General features: G+C 37.3%; 1 protein-coding gene across 1 annotated transcript in view; it reads left to right on the top strand.

The window, feature by feature from the left end:
- Positions 1 to 16,040: 16,040 nt before the first annotated feature.
- Positions 16,041 to 17,027, top strand: part of GCNT1 (glucosaminyl (N-acetyl) transferase 1) — a 72,923-nt gene continuing 71,936 nt past the window's right edge. The window contains exon 1 of the mRNA XM_053702488.1: positions 16,041 to 16,220. The gene's annotated coding sequence lies outside the window, so the exon portion shown is untranslated. The remainder of the gene's footprint in view (positions 16,221 to 17,027) is intronic.

Genomic DNA, 17,027 nt, shown 5'->3' with positions numbered 1-17,027 from the left:
AAGTGTGAGTAATATTTCAATCATTGACCATTTAAATTGTGTTGTAACAATATCACACTATTGTTATATCCTCTTTTTTCTTGTAGATTCGTAAGTTTGTGAGAAAATAACACATATACAGATACAGCTGATCCTGACAACTTTGCAATCAGGACTGCCTTTACACCTGAGCTGACGATAGCTTAGGCATATGTTAAGTCATTTGAACACACTATTGTATATAAATACTGTTTAAACAATATTTCACTATTTTGTGTTTTTCTCTTTTCTCTATGTGAGGAACTGAGGACCCGATATCCTTTTATATCACATTTATTCACATATGGTATATTTAAACACAAACACACAAGCAGTGCGCTCTTTCTTGCCCTCACCGCATATGAGTAGTACTTCCCGTATTCGGCACACAGGAGAGTGGGGATGACGTGTAGGTCATAACAACCAATGGAGGAACAGAAGCGTATCCGTCCTATACGCTAAACAAATAGACAATCCAATATACAAAATATAGTTCCAATGCAGGTTGTAAAATAAAAAGTTCCAATTTTATTATCCAAGCTTTAAAAATATTTAAAATATAGCAGTGAACAAGTGCTTGGTAAGCACGAAACATGTCTGCTGCATGAGGAGCGCAGCTTTCCTCCCTTCTGATGTGTAACACTTTTATGTAAGTCTTGGTCAGTTTGGGCTGTGTGTAAGCTGGATTGTACCTTGCCTTTCATTGCTGTTTTTAAAGCTTGGATAATAAAATTGGAACTTTTTATTCTACAACCTGCATTGGAACTATATTTTGTATATTGGATGGTATATTTAAACCCAGAATTATTTTCATTTTAATAATACATTTTATCTACAGATGTGCAGTACGGCAATAGGGGCCAGATTTGCCCCCAGTTAGGCTAACTTGTTTATGGGAATATATTTTCCTTGAATCCATTGATCTGGGGGGAAATCTGGTCCTCTACAAAAGTTATATAGATGACATTATAATCGTTGGAAGGGGTCCAAGGATGAGCTAGAATGGTTTTTTACTGTGATGAACAAAAATGAATAAAAACTAAGTTTCACTTATGAAATTAGTAATATTAAAATATTTTTTTTAGATTTAGAGATATTTATTTAGAATGGAAAAATATGTACTAGAACTTATATCAAACAAGTTGTCAGGATATTCACCTGAATTGCTGAATTTCCTAATTCCTGTAGGAAGAAATATTTATCCTTTAGTTGAATCCAACTGTAGTAGAATATAAATTAACTAATAAGGATTTCTATGAGTTTTGTTTAATAGGTGTGAAGAAGATTTATTCCTAAATAATAGGTGGCAACATATGAAAACTTGTTCATAATTAGAAATAAACTTTGCATTGATATATGGTGGAAATCTACACAAGTAAATCTATAGTCAGGAGGATGGCAGCTTATGACAGAGATACTAAGTGTAGGACACCAATATAAAAGATACAGACAAATGCAGCACAATATTAGTAAAGATTGTTAACAAGTTATAGTTTAGGTACCAGGTAATTATTAACATTAGAGAGGAGTATTTAGGTAAGAATTCTTACTATTTAGTGGAAGTCCAGATACTCTGTAACAGGAGGAGATCCTTTGGAGTTGAGACAGTCTGTGTGCAGCTCCGGCGTGTGACGTCACACCTGCAGTGTTACCGAAACCGGAAGTGTGAAACTGTCAGCTCTGGGAGAGCAGGAGTTTCAGGGAGACAGATTGATCCTTAGAAATTACTCCAATGAGATGGTAAGTGAGAGCGGATGCTCAAAAGGTGATAGCTGGTGAGAGAGGTGAGGTCTGCACAACAGAGATACCAGAATATACAGGAGCTGGATAATTCTGAGCTAGTAGAACAAAATAATCAAGCAACTATTAGACTGTGGGAGGAACTTTTATACCTGATGATAGACACCTCCTATTAAAGGGAAAGCAAGGATAGGTGAAAGCATGACAGTACTCCCCCCCAAGGATCCACACCGAGGATCAAGGTCCAGGACAATCAGGATGAGAACGATGGAAACGAGAAACCAGACGTCTGGCAGATAAATTAGAGGCAGGCTCCCAAGTATCATCTTCAGCTGGGAAACCTTTCCAATGGACCAGATATTGGAGAGTGCCATTCATCCATCTAGAATCCTTAATAGACCCTACTTCATATTCCTGTTCCGTGGACTGAGGTGAAGGGACTGATACAGAGGGGGTTTCCTGCTCCCTTATAGGTATAAACGGTTTCAAAAGAGAGACATGAAATGTCGGGTGTATCCTGAAGTTTTCCGGTAAGGAAAGCTTAACAGCATTTGGATTGATTATTGACTCAATTTCGTACGGTCCAATAAACAGAGGAGTCAACTTACGTGATGGGTAAGGAAGTCGAAGATTCCTTGTTGACAACCATACTTTGTCACCTATGGCATAGGAAGGAGAAGGTGAATGTTTGAGGTCATAATAAAACTTTTGATATTCTTTCGTCTGTCTGATATTATTTTCAATAGAAAGAAATGTGTCAGCAATGGTGTTGACAAATTGGTTGACTTGAGGACTTGAACCATTCTTGAGAGTGTCATAGTGGAAGTGGGCGTGGAATCCATAGTTGATATAGAAAGGAGAATGTTTAGTTGTGGAATGTACGGAGTTATTGTAAGAGAATTCTGCATATGGAAGTAAAGACGACCAATCATCCTGGTGTTCATTAGTAAAACAGCGTAGAAATTGTTCTAACCATTGATTGGTTCGTTCCGTCTGTCCGTTCGACTGAGGATGGAATGAGGTACTTAGGCGTTTTTGTATATTAAGTGCTTTACAGAGTTGGTTCCAGAATCTACTAGTGAATTGGGAGCCTCTATCAGAGGTTATACTGAGAGGAACTCCATGAAGTTTTATGACATATTGAATCAAATGATGAACTGTTTCAGAAGCTGTGGGTAGTTTGGTTGATGGAATAAAATGAGCCATCTTGCTGAACAAATCAACGACAACTATAATAGTAGTATAACTTGATGATTTAGGCAAATCCACTATATAGTCGAGAGCTATATCCGTCCAAGGAAGTTTAGGAGTGGGTAGAGGTTGTAACTCACCATCTGGTTTTTGGTGTCTGGGTTTTGACACAGTACAAATTCTACAGGATAGGACGTATTCTTTGATGTCCTTGTTAATATTAGGCCACCATAAGTATCTGCCTATCATTTCGGAGGTCTTTTTTATTCCTGGGTGTCCAGCCAAGGGGTTATCATGGTTGGTTTTAAGAATTTGAGAACTTAATGTTTTTGGAACATAAACTAATTGTCCATGATAAAGAAGGCCATCATTGGATAGAGATACCTGAGATGATGGTATTTCATTATCACTTAGTTGGTGTCTTTTAAAGAGTGTTACGGAGTCATCCGTGAGACCTATAATATGTTCAGCTGGTATGATAGTTTGGGGACCTTGAATTTCCATTGGCTTTTCATAAATTCTAGATAAGGCATCTGCCTTTTGATTTTTATTACACGGCCTATAAGTGATGACATAATTAAATCTACTAAAGTAAAGATTCCAGCGCACCTGTCTGGATGTTAAGGTGCGATTGGTTTTCAGGAACTCTAAATTCCTGTGATCTGTATAGATCAATATAGGAATTTCAGTTCCCTCCAATAGGTGTCGCCAGTGTTCAAATGCTGATTTTATCGCCAGGAGTTCTTTTTCCCCAATTGCATAGTTAAGCTCTGCATTATTCATAACTCTGGAGAAATAGGCAATTGGATGGAGAGGATGCTTTAAGGTTTTACGTTGGGAAAGTACCGCTCCTACAGCATGGTCTGAGGCGTCTACTTCCAAGACAAACTGGAGTGATGGATCAGGGTAGGACAATATGGGAGCTGTTGTGAATTTCTCTTTCAATATATCAAATACCTCCTGAGTTGATTCAGTCCAAAGGAATTTAACGTTATTTTTTGTTAGATTAGTGAGAGGTTTTGCTAACTGAGCAAAGTTCTTGATGAACTTTCTGTAAAAGTTCGCAAAACCCATGAAGCGTTGTATTTGTCTCTTGGTAGTGGGTACGGGCCAGTCAAGGATAGTTTTTATCTTAGAATTTTCCATGTTAATACCTTCTGCTGAAATTACATAACCCAAGAATGTGATGGTTTTAGAATTAAATATACACTTTTCAGGCTTAGCGTATAAGTGATGTTGTCTTAATCTAGAGAGTACTGTTCTTACATGTTTAATATGATCGGTCTGATTTTTTGAATATATAAGGATATCGTCTAGATAGATGACGACAAATACATCTAATAGGTCTTTAAATATGTCGTTAATTAAATATTGAAACGTTGCTGGAACATTACAGAGGCCGAATGGCATCACGACATACTCATATAAACCATAACGAGTACGGAATGCCGTGAGCCATTCGTCCCCTTTTCTAACTCTAATGAGGTTGTATGCACCTCTTAGATCCAACTTAGTGAAACAAGTAGCTCCCTCTAGACGTTCAATAAGCTCGGGTATAAGTGGAAGGGGGTAGCGATTTTTTACTGTGCGTTTATTTAACTCCCTATAATCCACTATGGGACGGATAGTTCCATCCTTGTTCTTTACAAAGAACATACCAGCCCCCGCAGGAGAGGAGGAGGGTCTGATAAAGCCCTTTCTCAAATTGTCTTCAAGATAACTTTTTAAATAATCAAGTTCAACTTTGGATAAAGGGAAAATGTGCCCACAAGGGATGTCTGCACCTGGAATTAACTCTATCGGGCAGTCATACTTCCTATGTGGGGGAAGATTTTCAGATTCCTTTTTACAGAATACATCCTTGAAATCTGAATACTCTGTGGGTATTTCGTTTTCTTGAGTATGTAATATATGATGGCTAGTGTTACAGGTTGTAGTGCAATAAGGTGATGTGAAATGAATAGTAGAATTAGACCAAGATATTACAGGATCATGCAATTTTAACCAGGAGAATCCCAGAACTACTGGATAAAGCGGGGAGTCGATTACATCATAAGAAACATATTCTATGTGTGAGGATTGTATGGCTAACAACAGTGGAATGGTTTGAAAAAGAATTGGACCAGAGGAAATAGGGTTTCCGTCAATAACACGAGCTAAAACAGGATTCTGCTTTTTAATTAGTGGAATTTTATTTACAGTGACAAAATGTGAATCAATATAATTAGCGCTTGCTCCAGAATCAATAATCGCTTGACTGGTTAGCCGATGGTTCTCCCACTGTAAAACAAGGGGTAAGAGGAAATGAGTGGTTGAAGATTGTTCTGAACTACAACAGTAGGTAATGTCTATGTTCTTACCCTTCCTTTGACGAATCAGAAGAGGACAGTCCTTGACAGTGTGTTGAGCGGCACCACAGTACAAGCAGAGGTTGTTATTTTTTCTTCTTTGCTTTTCTTGTGGGTTCAAGGGACCTCTTATTACGCCAATGTCCATAGCTTCAGGAGTAGACTGTGGTACTGGTCTATTGTAAGAATGTGAGGCTCCAGATGTGATGGGACGTTTTGTAGTGAATTCAACTGAGCCTCGTTCATGCCTTCGTTCACAAAGACGCCTATCTAAGCTAATACTTAGATTAATTAATGCATCTAATGTGTGGGGTAACTCAACTCTCGCTAACTCGTCTTTGAGTGAGTCAGACAAACCTAACCTAAATTGGTTTCTTAAGGATAACTCGTTCCATCCACTATCCTTGGACCACCTCTTAAACTCAGCTATATAGTCCTCCACAGGTTTCTTATGCTGTCTCAGGGCTCTCATTGAATTCTCAGCAGTTAACTGGAGATAAGGATCATCATATAGCTGAGACATGGTTTTAAAGAAGGTGTCCAAGGACTGTAGAATGGGGTCGTTAGTTTCAAAGAAACTGTTAGCCCAACTGCGGGGTTCACCCTTAAGATATGAGATTGTTGTAAGGACTTTTACCTGCTCTGTAGGATAAGTGTGAGGCTTAAGAGTAAAGAGCAGATAACAGGCATTTCTGAATTCCCTGAATGTTTTTCTATCCCCTGAAAAGACATCAGGTGGGTTTACATTAGGTTCAATGGTATGGGATACCTTTTGTTTTTCAGCAATCTCTTTAATATAATTTTTTAAAGTGGTGTTCTCTTGCTGGAGTGAGTTTAAGGCTTGAGTAATGTTTTCTACCTTATCTGTTAAGGTCTGCACATGAGTAACTAAGTCTACTGGATTCATTATTGTTGCTTGATTATTATGTCAGGATATTCACCTGAATTGCTGAATTTCCTAATTCCTGTAGGAAGAAATATTTATCCTTTAGTTGAATCCAACTGTAGTAGAATATAAATTAACTAATAAGGATTTCTATGAGTTTTGTTTAATAGGTGTGTAGAAGATTTATTCCTAAATAATAGGTGGCAACATATGAAAACTTGTTCATAATTAGAAATAAACCTTGCATTGATATATGGTGGAAATCTACACAAGTAAATCTATAGTCAGGAGGATGGCAGCTTATGACAGAGATACTAAGTGTAGGACACCAATATAAAAGATACAGACAAATGCAGCACAATATTAGTAAAGATTGTTAACAAGTTATAGTTTAGGTACCAGGTAATTATTAACATTAGAGAGGAGTATTTAGGTAAGAATTCTTACTATTTAGTGGAAGTCCAGATACTCTGTAACAGGAGGAGATCCTTTGGAGTTGAGACAGTCTGTGTGCAGCTCCGGCGTGTGACGTCACACCTGCAGTGTTACCGAAACCGGAAGTGTGAAACTGTCAGCTCTGGGAGAGCAGGAGTTTCAGGGAGACAGATTGATCCTTAGAAATTACTCCAATGAGATGGTAAGTGAGAGCGGATGCTCAAAAGGTGATAGCTGGTGAGAGAGGTGAGGTCTGCACAACAGAGATACCAGAATATGCAGGAGCTGGATAATTCTGAGCTAGTAGAACAAAATAATCAAGCAACTATTAGACTGTGGGAGGAACTTTTATACCTGATGATAGACACCTCCTATTAAAGGGAAAGCAAGGATAGGTGAAAGCATGACAGAAGTAGACATCAATTGTTATATACACACTAGTAGTTGCCATTTGGACAAATGGAAGAACAACATCCCCAAAAGTCAATTCCTACACATTAGAAAGAATTGCAATAAGATTAGTGACTATAATGTACAGTCAAAAATATAGGAAAATTAATTCTTGAAGAGAGGATATAAGACTGAATTAATTGAAAAAGTGAAAATGAGGCATTAGAAAGAGAAAGAAATGACTTATTAGTACCAAATAGAAAAGGAAATGTGGGTGTTAATAAAGATGAGAAAACCTTGTTAGGAAACATAAATCAGGCAGACAACTTACCCCACCTACAAAGATGGGAGACCTATTTAGACACTACTATCCCCCCTCAAACATGGCAGTATACCCTAACGATAACCAAAAAAGTGATACACTGCGTGACTATGATGGAAACCTAACACAAACTCTTAACACATTGGTATTATATTCCTACATTACTTGCCAAAATGTACGACAATGTTACACCACTTACGCTGGCGTAACTATGGACACATTCGTGACACTATGCATATATGGTGGGATTGTCCCAAAATACGTCCTCTCCATATAGGTACCCATGCCCTCCCCAAACACCATTCCTTCCTATGCATCTATCTATTTACCACAATCAAAGCTGCTATAGCCAAATCTTGGAAGAACACCTGTTCACCAAACTGGTCTAAAATACTCTATGGCATACACTTACACCGTGGAAAAAAAAACATCTTTTATTTTCTTAATTAATCTGATCTCTTCGAACTTGTCTGGGCTGATTGGAAAGCAAAGTTCAACACTTTATGGGAACCAAATGTTATAACCAATAAATAAGCCTAACTCATGCACCAACTAATGACTCCTACCCTTCTCCCTTCAGAACCTAGTACATAACTTAAACCCCATGACTTCCACTTCTGAATTCTCTAACTAAAATTACAATATAACTATATTTAAAAAATAAATAAAAACTTACCTGTGAAATAAAAATAAACCTAACATTAAACTATAAATTAACCTAACCTTACTATTCTAATAAAATAAAAAAATACTACCAATTAAAAAATCTAAATGACAAATTTGAAAAAATCTAACACTATGAGAAAAATTAAAAAATCTAAAATTAAAAAAAAGCCCCCTCAAAATAAAACACCCCCAGCCTACAATAAACTACCAATAGCCCTTAAAAGGGCCTTTGTAGGGCATTGCCCTAAGTTAAACAGCTCTTTTACCTGTAAAAAATGCAAAGTCTCCCAACAGTAAAACCCACCACCCAACCAACCCCCCAAAATAAAAAAACCTAAGCTACCCATTGCCCCTAAAGGGGGAATTGTATGAGCATTGCCCTTAAAAGGGCATTCAGCTCTTTTTCATTGCCCTTTAAAAGGCATTTAGCTCTTTTTCAAAAGCCCAAACCCTGATCCAGGCGATGAGAAGTCTTCATCCAGGCAGCGAGAAGTCTTAATCCAGGCAGCGACATCTTCATCCATTGCAGGGGCATCTTCTATCTTCATCCCGGCAGAATAGGGGTTAATAATTTTTATTAGTGTTGTCGATGTCGGGAGCGGCAGATTAGGGGGTTAATAAATTTATTTAATAGTCGCGATGTGGGTGGGCAGCAGATAAGAGGTTAATAGGTTTAATATAGTGTTTGCAATGTGGGAGGGCGGCGGTTTAGTGGTTAATAGGTAGTTTATGGGTGTTAGTGTACTTTGTAACACTTTAGTTATGAGTTTTGTGAAACATTTTTGTGGGACAAAACTCATAACTACTGCTTTCAGATGGCGGTATGGATCGTGTTGGTATAGGCTGTAACGCAAGCTTTTTAGCCTCACTGTACAACCTGTAATACCGGCGCTATGAAAATCCCACGCAAAAACACAATTTTTTTGAGTGCGGAATGGATGTTGTGTTACAGTCTAAAATGCTTGCTGTATAGCTATACCAATACGACTCGCAATAGCTGTGTTACTGCCATTACGCTGAAATTGCCATTGTTTCAACGTTAAAAGCCGTAACGCAAAACTTGTAATCTACCTGTATGTTGGCACCTACTGATATGGAAAAAAAGGATATATTTAAAAAGATGGTGACCAAAGGAGTAATAAACTTTGTGGATTTTTTTCTTGTTTGGCATGCAAGGCTTGTCGACATTTTTCAAAAAGGAAAACTTTATTTTCAACAGCGACAGGCAAAGAATATAAAATTAAAGATATTTTTAGATGCACTGACTACAATATAATTTACCTAATCGAATGTTCATGTGAAGCTCAATATATAGGGACTAGGGAGTCTTTTAGGGATAGGATTTGTGAGCATATTAACTCTATTTAGAATATGGATTTAGATTTAGCAATACCAGTTCTGAGCCATTGAACACTTCAAATATACAGTGATTGACAAAGTCAGACAATATTGGAGAGGAGGAAATATAAGAAAAGAGCTCCTTAGACGTGAGGCGAAGTGGATCTTTCATCTGAATACTTTATCCCCTAAAGGCCTCAACTTAGATTTTGATTTAGGCTGCTTTTTAGATTAGGCCCTTCACACATTATATACATTCACACATTTTTATAGCATTTTTAAGGGTAATTGTTATATTAATTTTTATATGAATTTATATAAAACTTTTGTAGGAATTTTAATATGTATTTTTATATGAAATTTTATGTACTATATATTAATATATTAATGTTTTTTGTTATGACATTTCTAAAAATGTTAGATACTGTATAATTAATTCACTCCCATCTAGGAACCAATTCAACTAAGGGGGATTTGTGTTGTAAAAAAAATATTTTTCAAAAATGTATATCTTTTTAAAATCTTTTAAGAATGTATATTTATTTAGAATATTTTTCAGAATATTTCTTAGAATATGTTTTTGAAATATATATATATACTTTTTAAATTGATAATGATAAATTTACAAATCAATTATTAATATTCTTGGTCCTTGTAACCCTAACAAAATGAGGGATACAGTTTATATATTTATATGGATGTATTATGAAACATACGTCCCTTTAAGTTAAATCGGTTCCTTTAATTGAACAAGTTTAAAAGGGTCCGTATGAGCATACACTAGCTGAGCTTGAAAAAGATTATTTTGAAACACGTTGCTCAGCTGATCACATACAGGCTTCCATAATGTAGTGGAGCTGTGTCCGTTCATTGTGATTTCCAAACAGATACAGATCTCCATAGTGGAGTGGAGATGTGTATAATAACTGCCCTCTTGGAAAACCACTAAGGAATTTTGTTAGCAGACCGCATTCTTTGCTAATATATTAGCTGTCATTATACAGCATTTACCGGCTCACTGTGGATGTTTTTAGGAGTTAAAGGGTTCCTGCAATTCATCTGAAGTGGGTGTGCTCAGACTTGGATCCCTTTTGCTGACAGAATCTTATTATCCTGAACAAGAGTATCAGACATTATTGGAACTTATCTGCTTCAAACGAGACTGTCCGCTCTGAGCCCTCTGCTGCATACATATGTAACTTGATATTTTAATTGTATCTCATTTTATGTTTTGTTCGTTTGATGTGCACATTGTTTAATGACATTGATAATTTTTATGAAATGTGTTTTTTATGTAATATCCCTGTTTTATTTATATTGCACCGTGTGTTTAGTAAACATTTTTAAACATATTTTAAGGTAAAACACAAATTCGGAGCAGCGGATGTAAAAGTTAAAAAGTAACTTTTATTTACAACAAACTGTAAAATCCAATAACAGGAATCAAGAGGCCAGTGCAGCACCGGTCTTACGCGTTTCAACTTGCGCCTTCCTCATAGACCGTGCTGCACTGACCTGACAACCTCATTTTAAACACATGTATTCTTTTTGTATATTGTAAGGAAGAAAAATATTTGTGTATTATTATGACTATTTAGACTTCTAATTACCTAAACTCTATGGTGTCTTATATGCTAATCCTATGAATAGCTTTATTGTCTAAATATCAGACTTAATTTCCTAAAACCCTTCACTATAGTTTCCAAATGTTGTTTTCTATTCCCAAAAATGTATGAGGTCTGCCTGTATATTGAGACTTTCTGGAGCTCTGGACCTTAATTTAAAAATTCAAAACGCCTTGCGTTTTTGCAGCAACTTTTCCCTATCTCCTCCTCTCCATTTAGTTCAATTACTTGCCAACTGAGTTTATCTGTCTGTTCATTATAAACATATTTGAAATGCTGTGCCACTTGTGATTTAGGTGAGGGAGTTTTAACTTCATACAAATGCTCCTTTACTCTATCTCTTGCCTCTCTCGTCGTAAGACCTACGTATTGCAATTTGCATTCCAGGCAGGTAACCAGGTATACTACGAAGGTCGTACGACAATTCGTACATGCGTCAATGTCATATACCCTTTGCGTTGTCATTGACTGAAACTGCTTACCTGTTATGTGTGCAAGCTCTGCAGCTCCCAGTACCACACCTGTAATGACCTTTACATTGTAGCCAGCTATTCACTTCTCCTTTCTTTTTCATTGTAACTTCGCTAGGTGTTAAGATGTTACCTAAAGTTTTGTTCCTCCTGGATACTCATTTACATTCATCTTTAATCCAAGGATACAATGCTTCATCGCCTTGTAAGATGGGTAAACATTTCTTAATAAGGGCAGCAATCTCCTCAAACTGTTTACTGTAGTTTGTAACAAAGATGGGTTTGTCATTTCCTAAATCTATATTAGTTCTTTTCCTACCATAAATCATATTACCTAACTTCTCTACTTCCCTAAGAACTTTCTCTATTAAATATTTGGGATAGCCCCTTTATTTGAATCGATGGCTAAAATTATCTGCTTCTATAACAAAGGCTTCATATGATGAGCAGTTCCTCTTGAGTCTTATGAATTCTCCCTTCAGTATGCCATATCTCGTATGTCTTGGATGCATGCTTTTTGAATGCAATATACTATTGCCTGCTATTTCTTTCCTATGTAAATAGGTTTCTATCCTGCTACATTGAATATTCCCTTCCAAAACAAGATCTAGATATTCAATTCTTTCAGAGTTAAAGGGATATGAAACCCAACATTTTTCTTTCATGATTCAGACAGAGAAACCAATTTTAAACAACTTTCCAATTTACTTCTATTATTTAATTTGCTTACTTTTCTTGTTATCCTTTGATGAAAGGTTTATCTAGGTAAGCTCAGGAGCAACAAAGAACCTAGGTTCTAGCTGCTGATTGGTGGCTGCATATATAGACACAGATTGTCATTGGGTCACCCATGTGTTCAGTTAGAAACCAGTAGTGCATTGCTGCTCCTTCAACAAATTATAACAAGAGAATGAAGCTAATTAGATAATAGAAGTAAATTAGAAAGTTGTTTAAAATTGTATTCTCTATCTGAATCATGAAAGATTTTTTTTTGGGTTTCATGACCCTTTAACCCCTTAATGACCGAGGACGTGCAGGGTACGTCCTCAAAAAAAAGGCAGTTAACGCCTGAGGACGTACCCTGCACGTCCTCGGTGTGGAAAGCAGCTGGAAGCGATCCTGCTCGCTTCCAGCTGCTTTCCGGTTATTGCAGTGATGCCTCGATATGGAGGCATCCTGCAATAACCTTACATGGCCATCCGATGCAGAGAGAGCCACTCTGTGGCCCTCTCTGCACCGGACATCGATGGCCGGTATCATTGGTGGGTGGGAGCCGACTTGGGAGGCGGGTGGGCGGCCATCGGTGTGCCGTGTGACGTCGAGGGGGGCGGGATCGGGGGCGGGACCATCGGGGGCGCGCACGGACGCGCGCGCGTGCACGGAGGGTGGCGGGCGGGCGCGTGCACGGGGCGGGAGCGGGTGGGAACCGCTACACTACGGAAAATGAATAAAAAGTTAAATGTTAAGTGGCCTAAGCACAAAAATAAATTAAACACAAAAAGAGATCGTGGAGGGGTGGGGGGTTGTTTTTTGTGTGGGGGGGAAGCTACACTACAGAAAAGTCTAAAAAATGTAAAACAAATACATTTTTTTCTTCTAAACTGGGTACTGGCAGACAGCTGCCAGTACCCAAGATGGCGCCCATTAAGTTAGAGTGGGAGGGTTATAGAGCTGTTTGGGGGGGATCAGTGAGGTTGGGGGCTAAGGGGGGATAGTACACAACAGCATATGTAAATATGCTTTTTTAAAAAAACACCAAAAAATACAAATATAGCTTTTATTTTAGTACTGGCAGACTTTCTGCCAGTACTTAAGATGGCGGGGAAAATTGTGGGGTGGGGGAGGGAAGAGAGCTGTTTGGGAGGGATCAGGGGGTCTGATGTTTCAGGTGGGAGGCTGAGCTCTACACTAAATCTAATATTAACCCTGCAAGCTCCCTACAAGCTACCTAATTAACCCCTTCACTGCTAGCCATAATACACGTGTGATGCGCAGCGGCATTTAGCAGCCTTCAAAATACCAAAAAGCAACGCCAAAGCCATATATGTCTGCTATTTCTGAACAAAGGGGATCCCAGAGAAGCATTTACAACCATTTGTGCCATAACTGCACAAGCTGTTTGTAAATGATTTCAGTGAGAAACCTAAAATTTTGAAATATTTTACGTTTTTTTTTAATTTGATCGCATTTGGCGGTGAAATGGTGGCATGAAATATACCAAAATGGGCCTAGATCAATACTTGGGGTTGTCTACTACACTACACTAAAGCTAAAATTACCCCAAAAAGCTCCCTACATGCTCCCTAATTAACCCCTTCACTGCTGGGCATAATACACGTGTGGTGCGCAGTGGCATTCTAATTACCAAAAAGCAACACCAAAGCCATATAAGTATGCTATTTCTGAACAAAGGGGATCCCAGAGAAGAATTTACAACCATTTGTGCCATAATTGCACAAGCTGTTTGTAAATAATTTCAGTGAGAAACCTAAAGTTTGTGAAAAAATTTGTGAAAAAGTGAACGATTTTTTTTATTTGATCGCATTTGGCGGTGAAATGGTGCCATGAAATATACCAAAATGGGCCTAGATCAATACTTTGGGATGTCTACTAAAAATATATATATACATGTCAATGGATATTCAGAGATTCCTGAAAGATATCAGTGTTCTAATGTAACTAGCGCTATTTTTGAAAAAAAAAATGGTTTGGAAATAGCAAAGTGCTACTTGTATTTATTTCCCTAACTTGCAAAAAAAGCAAAGAACATGTAAACATTGGGTATTTCTAAACTCAGGATAATATTTAGAAACTATTTAGCATAGGTGTTTTTTGGTGGTTGTAGATATGTAACAGATTTTGGGGGTCAAAGTTAGAAAAAGTGGGGGGGTTTTCAATTTTTCCTCATATTTTATAAAAATTTTTTTATAGTAAATGATAAGATATGATGAAAATAATGGTATCTTTAGAAAGTCCATTTAATGGCGAGAAAAACGGTATATAATATGTGTGGGTACAGTAAATGAGTAAGAGGAAAATTACAGCTAAACACAAACACCGCAAAAATGTAAAAATAGCCTTGGTCCCAAACGGACAGAAAATGGAAAAGTGCTGTGGTCATTAAGGGGTTAATTACCGTATTTTAAGGTATAGTAAATTATCAGTATAGTTTTATTGTTCCTTCCCCCTGCACTTTAGCATTTTATTGCACAATTAGCTATAGTAATTGTGTGTTTATTAAATTCTTCAGCACAGAGATCCATAGGAGTGCATGTGATCACAGTTGTTGTTCTCATCATTGTAGAGCCATATATATTATATATTCATGTTTTCATACTTTATTAAAGTGATAGAAAACACAACATTTTTCTTTCATGATTCAGATAGAACATACAATATTAAACAACTTTCCTATTAACTTCTATTATCAAATGTTCTTAATTTTCTTGTTATCCTTTGTTGAAAAGCAGGAAGGTAAGTTCAGGAGAGTGCACGTGTCTGCGGCACTATTTGGCAGCAGTTTTGCAACAATGGTTATACATAAGCAAGAGCACTAAATGGCAGCACTATTTCCAGTCATGTAGTGCTCCAGACATGTGAATGCTACCGATCTAGATATCTCTTCAACAAAGGATAACATGCGCACAAAGCACATTTAATAATAGAAGTAAATTGGAAACTTTTTTTAAATTGTATTCTGTATCTAAAACATGAATGAAAAAAATGTGGGTTTCTGTCCCTCTCTAATGACATAGGACTTAGTATAAAACACTTTTGAGGTTTATTTATAATAAAAATATTAACTGTACAGTAGTATTTCCTTTTCTAACATCTCATTAGACTGTTAGTGCTTTTACAGGATCACATGACATGGTAGGTGTGACAACTTGCTGAGCCTAGATGATCACACAGAAAGGTATTTATATAATGACACTTTTTATGTTTTAGTATGATATTATTGATCCATTGTGTAAAGTAGAGAACACACCTTAAATAGGCTGCCAGGCACTTTCACAGTGAGACTTGGCATTTCAAACACATTGTTCAAAAAACTTTACTTAAAACGACATTAAACTACTCAGTACAACTAAAATAGTATAGTTACTACTCATCAAGCCTGCAGCTCTCTTCAAAGTAATTTCAAAGCTCAAATATTATTGCACCCTGTGGCAAGCTGTGAACATTCACAGTTCTATGACGTTGCCAGCATTTTACAGCTGAATTGTGCACTTTAAAGTGAATGTAAAGTTTTACGAATGAGTGCCCGGTTTTTAAAAATACTATTAAAACAGGGGTACTTTCATTCATGAAACGTTACATTTCACTGGTTTTGTTAAAGTACTTACCTTTCCTTCTTGCAAGTCAGAGCAGCGATTCCCCCCCCCCCCCTCCCGCCGCTCGTCTCTTCATACGTCAGCAATGAAGAATCCAGCTTCCTCCAATCACGCGCGGCCTCAGGCAATGTTTGCTCTGGGGGGAAAGCCATGATTGTAGGAAGCCGGATTCGTCATTGCTGACGTATGAAGAGACGAGTGTATCTAAAGATGAAATTTGTATAAAAACTGCAAAAATATAAACCTGCCACTATGTGTGTTTTAACCTGTAGTAAGACATACAGCTGAGAAAAAAACATCACTGATCTGTGATCTATCACAGGGTCCAAAAATATGTGAGCTCCAAGAATGCAGCATCTAATATGAAGAGGAGGAGAGTAACCAAAAGGCAACTGTAAATGGATAAAACAAGGAACTACTGTGGAAAGCTACAGGCTCAGGAGAAAAAAATAGTATGGTGAGTATTAACAATTCTGTTGGCGTCCAGCAGTTTAATGTCCCTTTATTATAAATTGGGATGATTAGGAATTTTATGGCAACAAGAGGCTCCTATTTTGCTTTACTTTCTACAACTCAGCAATAATACAAGTACAGAAAAAAAGGAACATAATATCTCAGTACAACCAATCAGAACATAGTACATAGTAACAATAGCATATGTTCACATTTTCAAAGTGAACATTTTATAAGTGAGGCATTAATTTTTAAGAATTATACAAGAATTGAACAAGGATTGGGCAAGGGGCAAGACACAAGGCAAGTACTCTTGTATTACTATGTTTTATTTATATCATTGTATCCTCTTGCAAGTGCTGCTGTAACACTGTGTCTTATGTGTTTACTTGGTTCCCACTTTCAGAATAATGCTCAATATCTTCATATTCCTTTTTGCTACCTCTTGTCTCTACAACAAACTACATTACTCAGTTACTCCTTCTCCCTCTCCACCTGCACTGTTCATTAGCCCATCTCTCTTATACTCACCTTACTTTTGTACTCATGAACTCTACTTATTCCTAAATACTCTCTCTCCCCCCTGCACTTCAGTTAAACAACAGTCTCATTACTGCAAATCTGCTTCTCATCTCATGTCACTCTCCCTCTTGCTCATACTAGCTGCTGGCGACATCTCCCCTAATCCTGGTCCCTCACAACCTCCTAACCTTTCACATCCTTGTGTGCCTTTCAATAGACTTCAAAAACTAAACTCTGGTAACCTTAATCGCATTCCTCTTACATCTAAAACCCCCTCCCCCTTCATTTG

The sequence above is a fragment of the Bombina bombina genome, chromosome 2 (assembly GCF_027579735.1).
Source record: "Bombina bombina isolate aBomBom1 chromosome 2, aBomBom1.pri, whole genome shotgun sequence".
Lineage (NCBI taxonomy): Eukaryota > Metazoa > Chordata > Amphibia > Anura > Bombinatoridae > Bombina > Bombina bombina.
The sequence above is the reverse complement of the archived record's forward strand: the minus strand, read 5'-3'. Positions and strand labels throughout refer to the sequence as shown.